Genomic DNA, 17,450 nt, shown 5'->3' with positions numbered 1-17,450 from the left:
CCTAAAGAAGTTCTAAAGATAAAAAAAAAATGTAGGGCTATGTATTTATTTATGTAAGATAATTTGGAATATAAAATTACTATAGGCCTAATTACAAATATAGTTGTCTGGGCATTTTTTTCTTATATTTTAGGATTCTGCCCTCTTTTGTTAAACAGTTTTTCAAGGTAATTTTCTTGTAACCTTTTACTAATTTCTTGCAATTTGTGGGACATTTCTTGTCATTGCCTTTCCCCCCTATGTTTTATGCAGAAAACCAATATTCTCAGGTTTCAAGGTTTAAATGTATGTGAAAGGCGTCTAAACGCAGTAAAAGAAAACTAATCCAGGTTTCAAAGGGTTAATTTATATATTGAATAATCCATAACGTAAATAAAAAAAAATATACATTTCCTTTTACACGCGGATACACAGGCTCACATAGTGTCATATACTGACATGTCTTTTTTCCCTGCCATGTTATTCTGGGTGTGTTTCATCATGTCGGTGGCGTGTGCCCCTTCATGCCCACCCATGCGTTTTACGGTTTAGAGGCAGCGTGCCTCCTATTGTTGCGGCGCGTGTCCCTCTCTCGCCCTCATGCGGGTGTAATGTGCGGGACGGGAGACATAACTATTCAGCTGTATGCAAATGAGCTCTCTCTCTCTCTCTCTCTCTCTCTCTCTCTCTCTCTTTCTGAGACGCACACACACAAGCGCGCACGCACGCACACAATCACCTGGATGCGTAAAATGGGTTTATTCTCCCCCTCGGCCTTTAACAGCTAATAGGAATGACACAGGGCCCGCGCGCAGCGGGATTGAGATAAAAGATTTAATTTGATGGCCTGGAATTGACAGCGGTGACGCGCGCGACTAATAAACAGCCAATTTCTCCCTTTGGAAACGACGAAAAATAACTTTACACTGTCGGATATTGAAGAATGCTGTAAGGGCTACTAAACAATTGTTAATTAAAGTCCCCTTTTTATTAATTACTTTTTTTGACTCATAAGGGGGTGGAGTCCAAAAGGAAATAGTCCCTAAAGGAATATAAACACATTAAATTAAATGCTGTTAGAATGGTATGAATATCTGCTTTTCCCCTTTATACACGGCTTGTTTTTGATAGTCTGATTGGTTGTATTTGTTATTCGATCGCCCGTGTCTCTCTCATTTACCATCTGGTGGGAGACTGGCAGCCCCGACGCACCGTTTTCTATCGTCTGTTCACGGAGGGGACAAGCCAATTTTCTCCAACCTGTTCATCTAAATTCTGTTTGGCATCAGTTGTGCGTTTGTGGAGAAAAAAAACACACAAGAACTACAGTAATAACATGCAGAAGGATGTGATATTTCCCATGTTGTAGAATCTGGAAATATCACACAGCAACACGATTCTTCCACAAATATTCCACATGAGGAGAATACAGTGTCTGTGAAATATGATAATAAGGTCACTGGAGACATTAGCAAGTACCAAAATATTAAATATTACTGTTATTCTTATTAGTGTTATGAAATGTGCAATTGTGCATCCATTTTTTTAATGATACTAATGGTTAAGAAATATGAAAGGCATTTATCACGTGTCATTAATTCATTTGTAGTTTGAATTTTGGTAACTATATGTTGAAATCCAGGTGATGAAATTGGTAGAAACTAGAAGTTTAAACAGACATGCAAACTCTATTGCTTCCCCTTCTCATTTTAACAATAGCAATTTATTGATACATATTGATTCTGAGTATTTGAAATGGTTACAGTACTTATTTTCAGCAGTATCCATACATGGGTACCAGCTGTGCGTTCTTACTTACTGTTATTGTTAATGTTGACTGCAGTCATCCAGCTGTTCTCTGCTATGAACCAAGACCAGTTATTCTTGTCATATCAAAGCCTTGTTATATTTATCTTTTAATACAAATTTAAAATTGTATGCCCTCAATTTCAGTTTTTCTCTGTGGTGTTAAAATGGTATTAGATATTGATATTTTCATGGTTCCCATGGTCATGGAAAACCTGGAAAAGCCATAGAATTCCACGATCATGTTTTCCGGGCCTAGAAAAGTCGTAGAATTGGCAAAATCCTTGAAAGTGTTAAGAAAAGTCATGCAATGTTGTTGCGTTTAACAAAATGAACAGCCCCTTCTCGTTCATAACTTGTCAAATATCGCCACTTGGTCAGCGGTTTCAGCGTCAGACACCAACGCCTAAAGCCACCTTTTCCGGCGGTATGATACGACAGTGGACAGTGTCATTTTATAATGCTGCAGTGCGGAACCTTTCGCGGCTGTATGATACGCTAATGTTCGGCTAGACGGCGACTGTTGTGCCCTCAGTTTATAGCACGGCTGGGTGGAACCTGTTGCGGCAGTATGATATGTTGCTGGATTTGTCCGTTTGAAACGGTGCTAGTAACGATGTTATATATGAGCTGGAAAGTCTGTATAGTGTGGGCAGGAGGGGAAGTGGATGGGTACAACAAATCCCGGAGTTTCCCGTGGCAGCCCGGTGTTCCCTTCTCGCAACCTAATCTTTACCTTACTATGTGCTTTTGTTCCCCAAACCTAACCACAAGCTTGTGTTGCACAATGATATAAATGTATAATGAGGTAAATAACCAACACTGTATTTTGAATGTATGCATGTATTTCTTTATTTTGAATGTATGCATCCAATGAGCAGAAACTGTACAAATGCTGTGAAAACACAAGAGCATTTTGAAAGGACACGATGCATTTAACAGGTGTGAATTGACACTGCATCCAAGAACCTCAACAACAAATACTGGAGGACACCTAGTGTGTAATATGTAGACGTAAATGGCACTGACCAAGCAGCGATATCTGTCGAGCTGGGACGACTGTGTGTTGAAATTAATTGTTAAATTAATTTTCGGTGGATAACCTTCCATTTGATGTAACAGCAACTTTATTTTTTTTTGCTGTTTAAGTAATGTATCTCTGCTTTGCTTGGTGATATGTCAAAGCATGACATATTGTTTGTCATTTATGTCTGTTTATTTTCTGTGCCAACTGGAATTAGGTTTGAATAGAGTTTGAATCTTATATGTTTGAATAATGCCAGGCAAATGGGGCAGAAAAACAATGCTGTGACAGTAATCCTGAGCTTGTAGTTTCTATACCTGTGCACTGCTGTAACTTTTAAATTGTACTACATTTTTGGAAATTTAGCAACTGACATGTGAAGCCCAGGGCTTTCAATTGTGACTTTGAGCGTCAATGTGCAATACATTAACTTTTACACTGCCTGTTTAAGGCCTGCTTTTCTGTATATAAGGTGCGATTGCAGGATGGGGGGACAGTTGTCTCGCCTTTAACTGCCATGGGAGGTAGTAACAGCGCCAAAACGGTCTCAGTATAAACAGGACAACCAGGAGGATGGGACCTTGGGCAGGACTACGGTGTTTTATGTGTGCAACCCACACGTTAATGCGATTGCTGTTGTTTATAAAGCGCTGTTGAGGCTTACGTTTTATGTCACACAAGAGGGCATGCATTTTTTTTGCATTTCTTTCAATAGTCATGGAACATTTTTGATGTTTTGCCCATGAGAATGTGTTTGAACACTGTGTTTTTCAAGGTATTGTATCAGCGTTTGAAATTCCAGTGTCATGAAAACACTGTTTGTGAATTATTGGAGGACATAAATCTTAGATGTAAAAAATGATTGTTTCTCAAGAGAAAAAAGTTTCCATCAGTGAACTCCACATGATCTCTGGATGTTTGCGTTTCATCTGTTTTCCTTCGGTAGCTGTGCACTGCTGAGAGTGAAAATGGAAAAGCATCTATATTTATTCAGTGTTTATATGAGGCCGACTTAGTGGATTGGTTGAATGCTTGTCATATTGACACACCTGTTGTGTCTCCAATGGGTCCACAGAGACACAATGGCATTGCATGGCTGCATGCCACGCTGCTCAGCTCTGTGTCTATACGCCCTCGGCTGCTAATTCTCTTATTTGTTGACTTTACTATGTTGGCAATTCTTTATGATTTAATGAAATGATAACAGAATCTTTGGCAAAGTGCAGTCAGGTTTTGATACTGTTTATAGATGATCTGAACACATTGGCACAGAGTGTCAAACAGAGACATTATTAATGTGCACTTTAATTGTTTGTTCTTTGTCCTGGATGGGTGAATTGAGCTGTGACTGCAGGTTTACCCTCGTTATTGCCTCACCTGCCAATATTGTTCTTTAATGGTGAATATTACAGAGCTTATCTCCCTTTATAGCCATATGTCTCCTGTCCTGCTCTCCACTATACTGCCATAAAAGGGCAGCAGGTTGCAGTTTATAGCAGGTTTTTACAGGTGAGCACAGCTGATAAAACACATATTTCTCCTCTCTGTGAGGAAAAGTGAATGATATGTGAGCCGTGTGTTCTTTCCACACGGCCGAAACAAACCGTACACGGCGACTATTCTTTATCATAATGCTGTCAGTGTCAGATGGTCCCTGCTTTTATTACACTGCTTGCACTAGACACGCATTTCACATATTGATTTGCCCTAAAGAGTTTTTGTATCTAAGGCTACGTCCGTTTTAAAACGCGTAATTTTTATTTTGAAAACTCAACACTGCGTTTTAGTCCAGACCTGTAGAAACGTAGACTGTCACAATCGCTTTCTGACTGGGACTTATCAGTCACAGCTTGACAAGACAAAACATCATAACTAGGTTTACATACCTTTTGTGATTTCATCTCTCTTGTGTGGATATGGCATGGTGTTCTCTCAGTGGTGTGTCCAGACTTTTTTTTTTTTTTACTGGGGTGGCCCAAGTGGGGCACTGACTTATGCAGGGTTGGCTTGAAGTATGAGTGCTGCTGCAGGCACATGTATCAGTCTAGCTGTAATTTGCCGTTTTTGTCTCCACTGCTCATATCTTCATCACTTACTGACACTGCTGTCTCTTACATTCCTGTTCATAGCCGGTGTTGCTAAATGCTTTTAAATCTAAAATTAAGATTTTGAAGCAGACTCTATAGGTTATCCATGTTTTTAGCCTGCCTAGTTGTACTGCTGACTCACAGAAAGCTCTTTTGACTCATAAAAAGGTTTCTTTTAATGCAAATTTTAGTGCTTGTAAATTGTATTTTGTCTCCCTTTGCGTCTCTAACTGCAAATTTGTGTTCTCACTGCTGACTGTTTTGGCCAGGTCTCCCTTGGAAAAGAGATTCTTAATCTCAGTGGGACCAACCTGGTTAAATAAAGGTTAAATAAAATAAATAAACAAATAGTATGATTTAAAAAATATATAGACCTAACAATCAGAACACAACAGAGTGACACCACACAAATGGAAAATAAAGCTCCGCTTCAAATCAGGACAGATCTCCTTTCTCTTCTGTGGCTTTTAGTCATATGAGACATTACTCTGGCACATTACTGCCTCTCAGGTTTAAGACCAAATTGCATCTATAAAAAACAAATTATTTTTTCACAACAGTTCAAACTGACTGAGAAGATTTTAGGGGTTGTGCCACCCGAGGCCACTTCCTAGACCCCTACTTCCTCCAGCGATAGATAATGCTCCCAGTACCACTGTAATATGTTAGCTTTGCAACAACTTTACCGCCTTGCACTATTGCGTTACTTTCTGTAACTAAGCAACTAACTGCGGAATAAACAATCTGCTTCCTGTTTACAATGGCATGTGTGTGCCCGGTGTTCGTTAATGGTCATGTGATATGCGTTATCAGGCAGTTGGTATGGGCAAAAATTATTTCTTAAACAGTTCTTAAAGGCTTGTGTGATTGGAGATCATTTTTGTTATCATTTTTGTTTTTGTTTGAGATCATTTAAACTGAAGTAAAAGGTGGTATAACACCAATATAACTATCAAAAGACCATTTTCATGGTGTTATTTTTACTGAAAGCTGTGTGTCTTGTGAGATAAAAAAAACCCAGCAAGATTTTGTGGATGTGCTGCAGCTGAGCAGCAGCTGAGCCGGCAGTGTGGCTGCTCTAATCTGTTAAAATGGGCGCCAAAATAAAATCAACAGGTTCTGCGACCCACATATGCGAGTCATCCAGGCAGTGTGGCCCGGCCGTAAGTGACCAAGACACAAAAACATTTGAAAATACGATCCAGGTTTGTTAAAAATTGAAGTTTCCCTTTAATGGCCATTCATTCTTAAAAAGTAGCATTTTGTCAAAAATGAAGTAGTAGTAGCTGAAGATATTTTAATAGAACAAAAGTGTGGAAAAATCAAAAGCAAGGAAACTTTACAGTCGAGTTTACAAACTTTAAACATATGTCGTGTGATGTCTGCAGTCAGAGCTTCAGGGAGAGCTTAGCTGCTGTCAACAAATGCTTTCTGTGGTTTTATTTATAACATGCCTCGCTGAAAAAGCATTGTATTATTACACGCTTATGCAACGCCAGGCAGCAACTGGAGCCTACAACAAACCAACTGCTCTCATACCGAGGCTATTTGGACCCATTCACTAAACCACAAGCTGGGACCCTGCATATATTAAGATGTCGCATCAAAGCTCTTTGCTTTCCAGCAACACAGCGGGGTCTGAGTGACCAGACTTTAGTTCATGCTCAAGTCTTCATCCAGAAGCTTTGATGTTTGCGTGTGTGTGCACATGTTCGTGTGTGGGTGTCATGGAAGACAGAGAAAGCATCTCGTGTCACGTCTACTCTGCTTCCCCTCGCCTCATACTTAGAGAGAAAGCCTGCGGGGTTTTTGCAGGTCCACTTTGGGTTGTTCCGTCTGCTTGTCGGATGCCTTTCCAATTGTTTGTGGATTTGAGGAGAGAAAGCAGCAGTTCCTGTTCTCACCATTCTGGTGAGAACCAGTTCCTCATGAATAAACTGTGATCTTCTGACAAGGAAGCGTAAACAGGTTGATGTCAGAGAACGGACGCGAGAATATCTATTGTTGTCGATGGAATGTGGAGAATGCTGCTCGATAAAATATGAAGCAAGAATGCCGCCATGACATCAGCCTCCCGTTATATCTGCCTTAGTGAATGAATCTGTAACACAATTTGAAATCAGCAACAAAGTTTTAGACAAACAGGTGTTTCACTTCATTTGTTTTGTTAGCCAGCTGGTTAGTTTTCAACTGTAGTCCTTTGGAAAGATGTTTTGAAACTTGAAAAATGATGAAATTCACATAACAAGGACCTCATGGAGACCACAATGTAATAACAATAATGCATAACACAAGCGATGCAAAGCAACAAGAAACAGCAGAACATCAGTATAAAACAATAACACAGCAACAGTAATCAGCTTTTTAGCACAAATAGCCATTCAAGCAGCACGAAGCAGAGACACTCAGCAAAGCATCACATGCAGAGCAGCAACAGCAGCAAGACACAACGTTAATAAGCAGAGACAAAATACAACATCATTATGCAGATCTTAATAAGAAGTTAAAAGATACAGTTATGAGTCAACAATAATGTTACGGTGATATGTCATTGTTAAGCCAAAATATGACACTCTTTATCCTCAGCCACTCGTTTATGATAACGGAAACTAAAACTCACTTACAGCGGGGGTAGGCAGTTTCATTTTGGCATCATTGGGGAAAAATCCCAGAATAAACTTTGAGCATATTGTTATCAAGTGGTCTGAGAGAAGATTAGACTTCTGCACCTCCTCTTTGCTTTAAAAAAAAAGAAAATCTTGGCTATCAAGGAGTGTTTCAAAAGTAGTGGAAACTGTGACAGTCGGAAGTGATCAGTATTCAGTAATGCAGCTTCCAGAAAGTCTCATAACACATGGGAACAAGGACTATCCAGGACTCTTTATTCAAATTTGGCAACACAGGGACTGTAGAATTAACTGACTATTAAAAAAACGTATCAAAATGTTATCTATCATTTTGCAAAATCACTGTTAAAAAATAGTTTTGTGCAATAACAAGATCAACAGAATCCCAACTCTGGTTGGCCAACTTTAGAGTTGTTGCATTTAAACAGGGTGTGTTGCAAAATACCTCACAAAGAGAGTGAACATTAACTTATTTTCCAGCAGCAAAATGAAACATCTTTCATAATACATATGTGACTGATTCTCTAGACAATTAACTCTTTTCATGCAGGCAAAACGCTATAACATGTTCAGTTTTAGGCTTTTAAACTGCAGACAGTGAGAAAAAGAAAGATTTTATAACACATGGAGTCATTTAAAGCTCTGACAGATTTTTTACAGATTTTTTAGATTTTTTTTACATGTCTTAACGGCAGACTTGACTTGGGCGCACTACTATGGAAAAGCTACAGAAGCACAGCAGGTGACATAGATTTACATTGTGGGAATATGACAGCAGATTGAGTCGGCGCTGTATACTACATATCTGAGTCGGCCATATTTATCTGATCTTGTTAAATTGGCTGATGGGCCACCTGTTATATTGAGCAGGAGCCCACCCCCCCCCCGGCCATATTTGCTCTCCGTAGTGCAGCTTATGTTTGAAGTCCAGCTGGGCTTTACCGTAAAAGTATTATAAAACTTGATTTAAGTGAAGGGAGGCCAATATGTTGTAGCAGATTGACAGTGACGTCGGCTGTAAGACCAGAGGAGGGAGGCAGATTTACGAGCTGCTCTTCAGAGGCGCAGGTTCAGGTCCCGGCTGTACGCTCCGGCCCTCTGAGCCACACCTGAAAGAGCTCCCTTAAGGAAGTCACCGGTGACCTACATAAAAGAAAGTTAAAGAAAATCAACCATCGGATTGAAGGCTGTCTGGATTTCTCATTTGCTCTCAGTTGCAGGTGAAGGAAATGACCTGCAGAGGTCGAGTAGTTAAGGTTTTTCTTTGATGAAAGCCAAACGAATGTGAAAGTTGAACACTGTAAAGCGTTCTAAAAGAAGTCCTTTATGATGTATTTGATCGGATAAAAACGCGTCTCTAGTTTTCTTTGTTTGGGATCCAACAGAATAAAAAAACTGCCATTTTCAATTAAGTAAATATACTGAGGATAAATCCCCAAATAAGTGAAACAAATACAGAGGTTAGTATGACCTCTCATGCACTAAAACAAGGAACAGTTCTTGTTTATTAAGTTTTTTTCTGACATTTTGACTTCACAGGAAGGCTGTTAACCTTTAGTTAGAGTTATTAACAGCAAACCTCAACTTAGTGGAGAATGCACCTTACATTTATGCTGTCAGTTTTACAAAATTACAGAGCAAGCGTAACAGCCAATAGAGATTATGGGCTATTATGTGAAATATAGTACTGTAACTAAAATAGAAGTAAATAAAGCAGTAGATTTAGGACAGATTGGATGCACTGAAACCTCATCACAAATTCTGAGAATAGTTAGAAAGCATCAGCGGGAGGATTGTTTTGTTATAGTGAAATAATATAGAGTGCTAGAGAAAGAAGTTAGCATGTCGTGGTTCCCTCATGAAAAAGCCTTGTGGGATTTTTACATTTGATTTTGGGTTAAAGCAGAAAATTACCTCTGTGGCAAACTGACTGAGTAGCAGGTGAAGGACATGACCCGCAGAGGTCAAGTAGTTAAGATTTTTCTTTAATGAAAGCCAAACGAATATGAAAGTTAAATATTGTAAAGTGTTCTAAAAGAAGTCCTTTTTGTTTTTATTTCATCAGATAAAAAAAGGTTTATAGTTTTCTTTATTTGGGACCCAATGAATTAAAATCCTGCTTTTTTCAGTTAAGTAACTATACAGAAGATAAATCCACAAATTAGCATTTTGGTCTATATAGAGGTTAGTATAACCTTTCAGGCACTAAAACAAGGAACAGTTCTCAAGTTCATTATGTTTATACTGACATTTTGGCTTCACAGGAACGTAATGCCCCTTAAATCTCATCTGTCCGCCTCGATAACGTTCTCCCCCATGCTCTGTTTTGGAACTTTCTTTCCCTTTCTTTGACTTATTGGTGTTTACTACAAACAGCGGTGCACCGGCACTGACCTGGCCTTTCGACGAGTACACTGGCAACATGAACCAACATGGGTTGTTTAGCTGGGCTGCAAGCTACAGGGAAGGTTTCGTCATTGAAACTCACCTTTTCTGAGAACATGAAAATCTGGAGGAGGGGGTCGAGGTCAGCTTTACTGAGTTCACATAAAGGGACAGTTTAACCCCAAAATCAAATATACACAGACATCTTTTCAAGTGATTTCACTGCTGCAGAAAAAATTCTCATGTTGAATAAAATCTGAAATTTTGGCTCAGTTAGTGCATGCTCCTGTGATCTCAATAGTTTGGTGTTAAGTCGACATATAACTCTGCTTTAAGTCACGTCTTATCTTCATGACTTGACCAAATCAATCATGTAAGTTTGAAGTCTCAGCTCATGCAAACACTGAAGAAAGAAAAACTTTCAAGACCAGTAGCTGCGCTCTCTCTAGCTTTAAACAGAGAGGTAAACCGGGAGACAGTAAACATGGACGCAGGTGCAAAAACGTGAAAAAGTCTCAGTTCTCGTCCTCTGTGGAAAAAGAGGAGAAACTGATGGATTTGTGGAGTGAACAAGAACTGGTGTTTAATTTGGAGTGTGTCTGATACATCGTGATTTTCGGTCTCCTCACGGTAATATCGTGCAGCTATTTAACGAAGGCTGGTATCGAGTTGAGTCATCAAGAGATTTCAGACTTTTCTACTACGGGCAATGAGCCAGGGGTTGATTGTTTAATAAATGACATGTCATCATTGTTTCTTTTTTCCTGTTCATCTATTGTGTTTTAGTTTTTGTATTTATTTTGCTTCCATTGCCAAGAGTAGACTAGATTACTTGACAGATCTATGCCTGCCAGGTCAGGCCTGGCATTGTATGCTATAGGGGTAATACTGTTTACCTGCTCTTCCAATTATTTTGGGAGCACTGAAGATGGATACTCCAGGTGTCAAACACCAAAGACGGACTTTATATTTTCAGTGCTTTATTTCGTTTTGTGGCTGATTTTCTCTGGCCTGCTATAAAAGTCATGACCATGCAGAAACATATGATTATATCATTGTTTGTATCCTGATTGGCATGTGGGGGTGGGCCTTGTGGCATGCAATTTTGGGTAGTGACTGAGTGTTTTTTCTTCTGTTTCCTTTCTGCTGGTCTGTTGATCATCTTTAGTACCCGGGTCATGATTTTTGGAGGCTTTTTTGGCACTTTGAGCACCACAAGCCAAGTGCCATCTATTGCTAATACTATATTAAAGAGAAGACATCTCTATGGACGATTTCTCCAAAACTTGGCAACTCACACCAAAACAATCCTGATTGATAAATAGCACTGCAGGTAAGAGGAAAAATATGTATTTGGCCCTTTAAGGTTGTGGTTTAGATTTGTGAGCACAATAAGGGTTCGGTAAGAACGAGTAGTTTTAGTTGCCAGGCTGTGCAGGATGGATTGGATGTGAGTGTAATTGAAGAGGGACTTTACAGAATTCACTCAGCCCACTTCTAGTGAAAATAAAACCAAGCACTCATGATTGTAGCTGGACTCTACAGGACTCTCCCATTTTTATGGATTTAAATAAAACTTAACATTTCAATTGCACTCTGTTGAAAATAAAGAATAAATGGCTGCTCTGAAAATTGGTCAAAGTGGACTGAGAGCATTTTGGAAAACCCCCTTTTAAATTGGACGCAGCATGACTGTAAATTAACGACATTGAGGTGGGATCGTATTATGGGACCCAGGTGGAAATAATTCAGAAGTCAGACACACACGCTGTGATTGCTGACATGATCTCAGAGGGTATAGATTGTATAAATTTGCTGCCTTCAGCACACTTCAACTCTCGTAGCCATGGAAACACAGGCTGTATAGGCTAAATATAGTGACGGCAGCTCCTGAAGTTGATAAAAGCAGTGAATATCATTCACCATGAACAGAGGACCTTCATTACACATGCAGATAAAAGGAAGGACTCACACCGCTCTCTGATATTTAATGCTCAGAATGAATTTATGAGCATGTAGTCCAGGATCAAGTCTGTAGATCAGTGAAAGAGCCTGCTGTAAAATAACTGCTTCATCATGTGGTGAGTGAAAAAGAAATGTTAAAGGGACACTACGCCAATTTTCAGCCAGCTTTGTGTCAAACCAAGTATGTGTAGATAAACTCTGGTAAACGTTCTTCCTTTTAACCCATGCTTAGATATCCCTGTAGCCCCCTATAATGTAATAATTTCCTGAAAATGTAATAAAATGTGCACTTAACCTAATCAAAAATGTAACTAGAATACGTCAGGATATTATATTATCAGTCAAGTTATTACATTATTGGGTTTTATTCCATTTTAAATCAAATAAAGTGCAACTTTCGTTACATTTTCTGGATTTTTTTAGATTAGTGGGTGCTACTCTCCCTCCAGCCCACCTGGTGAAACTTCATGATGACGTGTTGTGCATCAATTTGCAATTTGAGTATGGAAGTGGACCAAGACACACACCTGCCCTCCTCCGTCTCGCTCAAACTCAGGCTGAAATCCCATCAAAGAAGCAACACTGTTACATGATGTGACGCTGTCTATGGTGACGTAGTTTTTCGTAGCTGTAGGTTTTCTACCTCATGTGTAAAAGCATATTTTTCTCTATTTTCTCTGGTCATGTAGCGCCAATTTAAAAAATATATGCATCTTTCTACTACAAAGACAACCTAATTTTATTAAATGGTTGTGAAATACTTCTTTAATCCCCGTTTCACTCTTAATTTTGTGCGTGAAATATTAAAAAAAAGAAGACATTGGGCAATTTTATGATTCTTTTTAACACACCTAAGGCAAATCCACATGTTTATTTGTATCATTTTAGCTGATAAAGTTTATCATGACTTCATATGATTTATAAATCAAATCAAATCGCCCATGAGATGAGCAATGAGCGAGAGAATCCACTACACAAATCCCTCGTCGGGCATCAATGTCTCGGCGGATTGGTGCCACAAATGTGAGTGTTTGGTAGCGAGAGTGAAGTGGGTGTACACAGTCTCTCCAAAGCTTTAACCACAATGAGATTAGTGTCAGTCGGCAGCATTAATCCCAATAGTCTCCCAGCAGCAGCAGCAGCACCGTTAGCCGAGGAAAACACCACGGGGAGACTGAAGGGAGTGGGCCGCAGCGACTTAACCAAATAATGGATTAATCAGATACAGCCGGAGGAGGAGACGTCTTTTTGCATAAAAGCAAAACAAATGATGGGATGTCGGGATACAATAGAGTCAGATGGGGCAGGCGGAGTGCTATCATGGAGGGAGGTTTACTTTAATGCTGTTTTTTAATCAAGGTCCAGTTTGTAAGGGCGGCACCCAAAAAGCAAATCTCATGGACATGAACTCCCATTCATGGTGGTTTTAAGATCTGTGATCTGATGCCTGTTGATGGGATATTATGCCTTGTGGATTTTTATTTGTGTTTTTTATTCCACATTTTAATAAGTAGTAAAATATCTTTTTTTTCTATGAAGACTATATATATAATACATTCTGAGGGCTTTTTATAGTGAATTTTAATGCATTCATAATGCTTTAAGACTACACTATTAAACACATAATGCGTACTGAAGCACATTGCAACAGTCATAAAACAACATCGATGTGCTTTTTAAAGATTTATAAGTGCCAAGACGTATGGATGCTAATGAATAGTTATAAACTAGAGGTTGACTCATGGGACTTACAGTGCATTATAAGTACCTATACTCACCTACACACACATCAACAATCAACTGTAAGGACTTATAGTGTGCTATATAAGTCCCTACAGTATCATTGTATGTGTTAACCCTTTGAAACCTGAGCAAATTGACTTGATTTCTTTCAAGAACATTAAAAAGGGATTGAGCAACTTTATAAGAAATGCCCCAGAAAATTTGCATAAACTTAATAAAGGTTATAAGAAACTTTTTCCTGAAAATAAGCACAGAAAAACTAATAATAATAATAATAATGAAACATATATATAAAAAACAACAGCAAGGAACTTATCTGAAAAAGCTAAAATAAATGATTAAATAAATATATAAATAGAAAAAAATATATAATGATAATAATTTGTTTTCCAGGCATTTTTTTCCTCATTGTTTTGGTTAATATTCTAGTAACAATCTCTCTTGTTGTTCAAGTTATTTTTCTTGCCATCTTTTTACTTTTTTGTGTTTGTATTTGCGGAAAATTTCCTGCCAAGTTGCTCATTGCCTTTGTTTTCATTTTTTCAATTTTGCTCGGGTCTCAAATGTCTGAAATGATTGTGAAAAACATCTGAAGTCAGTATGAGACGACTGATATGTACCGAGGTTTCAAAGGGTTAAGTAAAGTGAGGTACAGATTAATGCATTTATAAGAATGTTTGCTTAATCACAATGTTTTATTGTTGGTGTTAAGTAAAGCGTAATACATTTTCATGCATTTATAAGAATCTATGCCTCATCATTAGTGATTAATACAGACCAAACACCACAATACAGGATCAGAATTTTTTTAAAGACAGGGATGTTGCAGAGTCACTATTTGCACGATTGTTACCTTCAAAAAGGAAAAAAGTGCAAAGAAACTGATGCAGCCCTTGAAATCCCCAGTGAGTGTGCTATATGCTGTAGCTGCCACTAACCACTGTCCCCATCCCAAACAGGCTATTTGCAAGTCAAGTTAGCCACTGGAATGTTTGCTAGGACTTTTAAGTGGATTTTTTTTAGGATTCTTGGGATAATAATGTATACGGCAATTATTTTGGCCTGGATAATCGAACTAGACATGAAGTGAAAATTTCATGTTAGATTATTTTGTTATTATCACTGGATCATTGCAACACCATGGAAAGTGTTTGACGTTTTGTAAGTGATCCAGACCTATCTTTTTTGAGAGATTAAACCTGTTCTGCTTTTTTGGCAAAGCTGTGACTCTTTCTCGTCTCTCTGCTGCAAAAACTCAGTTCTACCCACTGATTCCCCACCAGAGACATCCCCCGGCTCCCGTCCCCTCCCTTCCCCTCCGACGTTGGTACGATCCAAAAGCCCGGCGGTTTGTTTGCTTGGGAAAGGAGAATATCCTCTGAGGTCAAGTCAAACAGGATGTGCTAGAGTGTGGTCCTTCGCTCCTATTGGCTCTTTGTAATAACGCTCTCAGTGGGGCTAACACACACAGACACACAAACATGCATGAATGTGTGCGCGTGTGTGTATGTGTCTGAAATCTGAAATGCCATACCTAACAACCACAAACTTAGTTTAGCGAAATGTCTATCTGACAGGCGACCCAGTTGTATTTATTCTAAAGGAGGAGTTTGTGATTAAAGCAGCGTGCTCTGAGCAGGCTTGTTTGAATAAGACGTTGTGTTGGGAAAATGTCAAACACTAAAACTAATAAACAGAAACCGCTGCAGATGAAGACACTACTTAGTGAGAGCAGGAGCGGGGCGATGCAATCAGAGGAACCGCTGCATCAGCAACCGGTCGTAGCTCACTGCTGTGGAGTTAATCAGCAATCCTGGAAATGTTTGTTAACTCAGATAAGCAAACTTGAGATTTTGTTATTTTATAAAGCATCCTGTAAACTATCATCTCAAAAAATAAGAAATTCTTTCGCACACTTCAAGCTGAGCCAATAGTGCAGGAGAAAGAAAGCAAATTAAAATTGTTGTTTATTCATTTGGCAACAATGTGGTCTGTAGTTTTGCTGCAAAATAGTCAATTATTGCTTATGAAGCATTATCTGCCTCACTGTACTTTCATTAATGCTTACTATTTAGCAGATGATTTAAAACATGTTTCTGTCGTACTGATTGGGTATTTGTAAAGAGACAGAGATCCCACTAAAGGATTTTTATTCTGCAAACACAAGTGACGTTCGAGCCAATGTGCTCTTTCTTAGTGTTCATCTGGGGACATTTTGGTCTTCAGATATTGCTGCCAAATGAGTGCTCTTGAGTTTTACCTCAGTCTTTGATTACGGAGATTTTCGGCACGAAGGGAGAGAGAGGCTGCTCTTCTGCTTAGAAGTGGTGAAGTACAGCTAACCATAAGTTAATATGCTGCATTCTCTGGCTTTTATTTGAAATCGAGTGTCGACAAAAATGTTGTTGCACATTTGTGATTGGTTAGCGTCGTTAGCTTGTTTACTATATGACCTGAATGCCGCTGTCACACTCTGTACAAACGTTAAAGCATTAAATGGAAGACAAACAAATCATCAAGTATTTGTATAGAAGTGCCAAATCCAATTCAACTGATATAATTCTGAGTCGGGTTAAACCCAAGACTGGCTCTGCTGTTTTGCAGAAAAACATCATCCGCTGCCATCGGTGAACGTAAACTTATTTGCCGATTTGCTGACAAAAAGGTGAATATTGTCTGATACCGATGTTCGGCTGATAAATCGATGCATCCCTAAACCTTATAGCTGCTTGATATGAGCTAAATGTGAAGTGTATACTACTCAGGAATGTGATGATGAAATGAATCATTCATTCAAGTTTCTAAATGCAAAATATCTCGCCTAAACAAACCAAAGTAAATGAATGAGTAAATAAAACAGAGGAAGACCAATTTGGAGTCCTCACAAGTACCCCAAAGTCGTATTGTGTTTACATGCACACAGAAACGGGTCTGACTTGGATCAAGGTGTTTATAGACGTTCACACCCGTCTGACACGTCTCCTCTATACTTCTTCATCATGGAAAATGTCAAACTGAGGGAAAGCAGTGACAGATTGTGTACGTGTATGTGTAATATGTGCATGTCTTAGTGTGAGTAATAAAGACGCAGTTTCTTCATCAAGTTTTTCACATTGAGGAAAATAAAAAGAGGGATTTAACTGTTAAATGAAACAGTGCTGCTGTACCCGGTGCTCGTCTCTCGCGACAGTCAGCCTGGAGCCTGAACAGACAGCAAAATAGTGGTCGCACGGTGACGGACACGGACTCGTTGGCAACATGTCCCACGTGTTGGGCAAATTATCAAAGTTTGCAGTAATTTGATCACATTTGAGAGAAAACTCTGATGAAGTTAATCACAGTGTAGAAAAAAACTGCACTTTTATGTCTGATGAGGTTATCTGGTTTCATTGGCTTCGTGATGACTAACTTAATATGAAAAAGCCCCAGAAATAGCAGGAAATTAGTTAAACGTTACAAGATAATGACCTTAAAATAAGCACAAAAAAGTAAAAATAACAAACACAAATGAGAAAAGGAGAAGAAAATGACCTCAATAAATTGCTAAAAAAATATTTTTTTCTGCGCCATAATTTTAAATATATAATTAAAATTAAAATTTCCTCAGGTTTTGATTGTATCTCATTATCCCCTCTGCTTATTTTCAGATCGTTTTCTTTTCAGCTTTTACTGTTTTTTTGTCAGTTTTTGGGAGCTTTTTTTGTGTGTTTTTGAAAAAGGTTGGTCTGGTCTGGTTTTGGAGATTTAAATGCTTGTGAGGAAAACTCACATCAGTCCAGGTGTCAAAGTGTTCATCTCAAAGACATGTTTGAATATGTCCTTTACGTAATACTA

At 38.7% G+C, this 17,450-nt stretch overlaps 1 protein-coding gene across 7 annotated transcripts in view; it reads left to right on the top strand.

Annotated features, from left to right (window-relative positions):
- LOC121955208 (uncharacterized) overlaps positions 1-17,450 on the top strand; it is a 272,250-nt gene that overhangs the window by 25,442 nt on the left and 229,358 nt on the right. The window lies entirely within an intron of this gene.

The sequence above is a fragment of the Plectropomus leopardus genome, chromosome 16, assembly GCF_026936395.1.
Source record: "Plectropomus leopardus strain MGB_pleo_1.0 chromosome 16, ASM2693639v1, whole genome shotgun sequence".
NCBI classification, from domain to species: Eukaryota; Metazoa; Chordata; class Actinopteri; order Perciformes; family Serranidae; genus Plectropomus; species Plectropomus leopardus.
The sequence above is the reverse complement of the archived record's forward strand: the minus strand, read 5'-3'. Positions and strand labels throughout refer to the sequence as shown.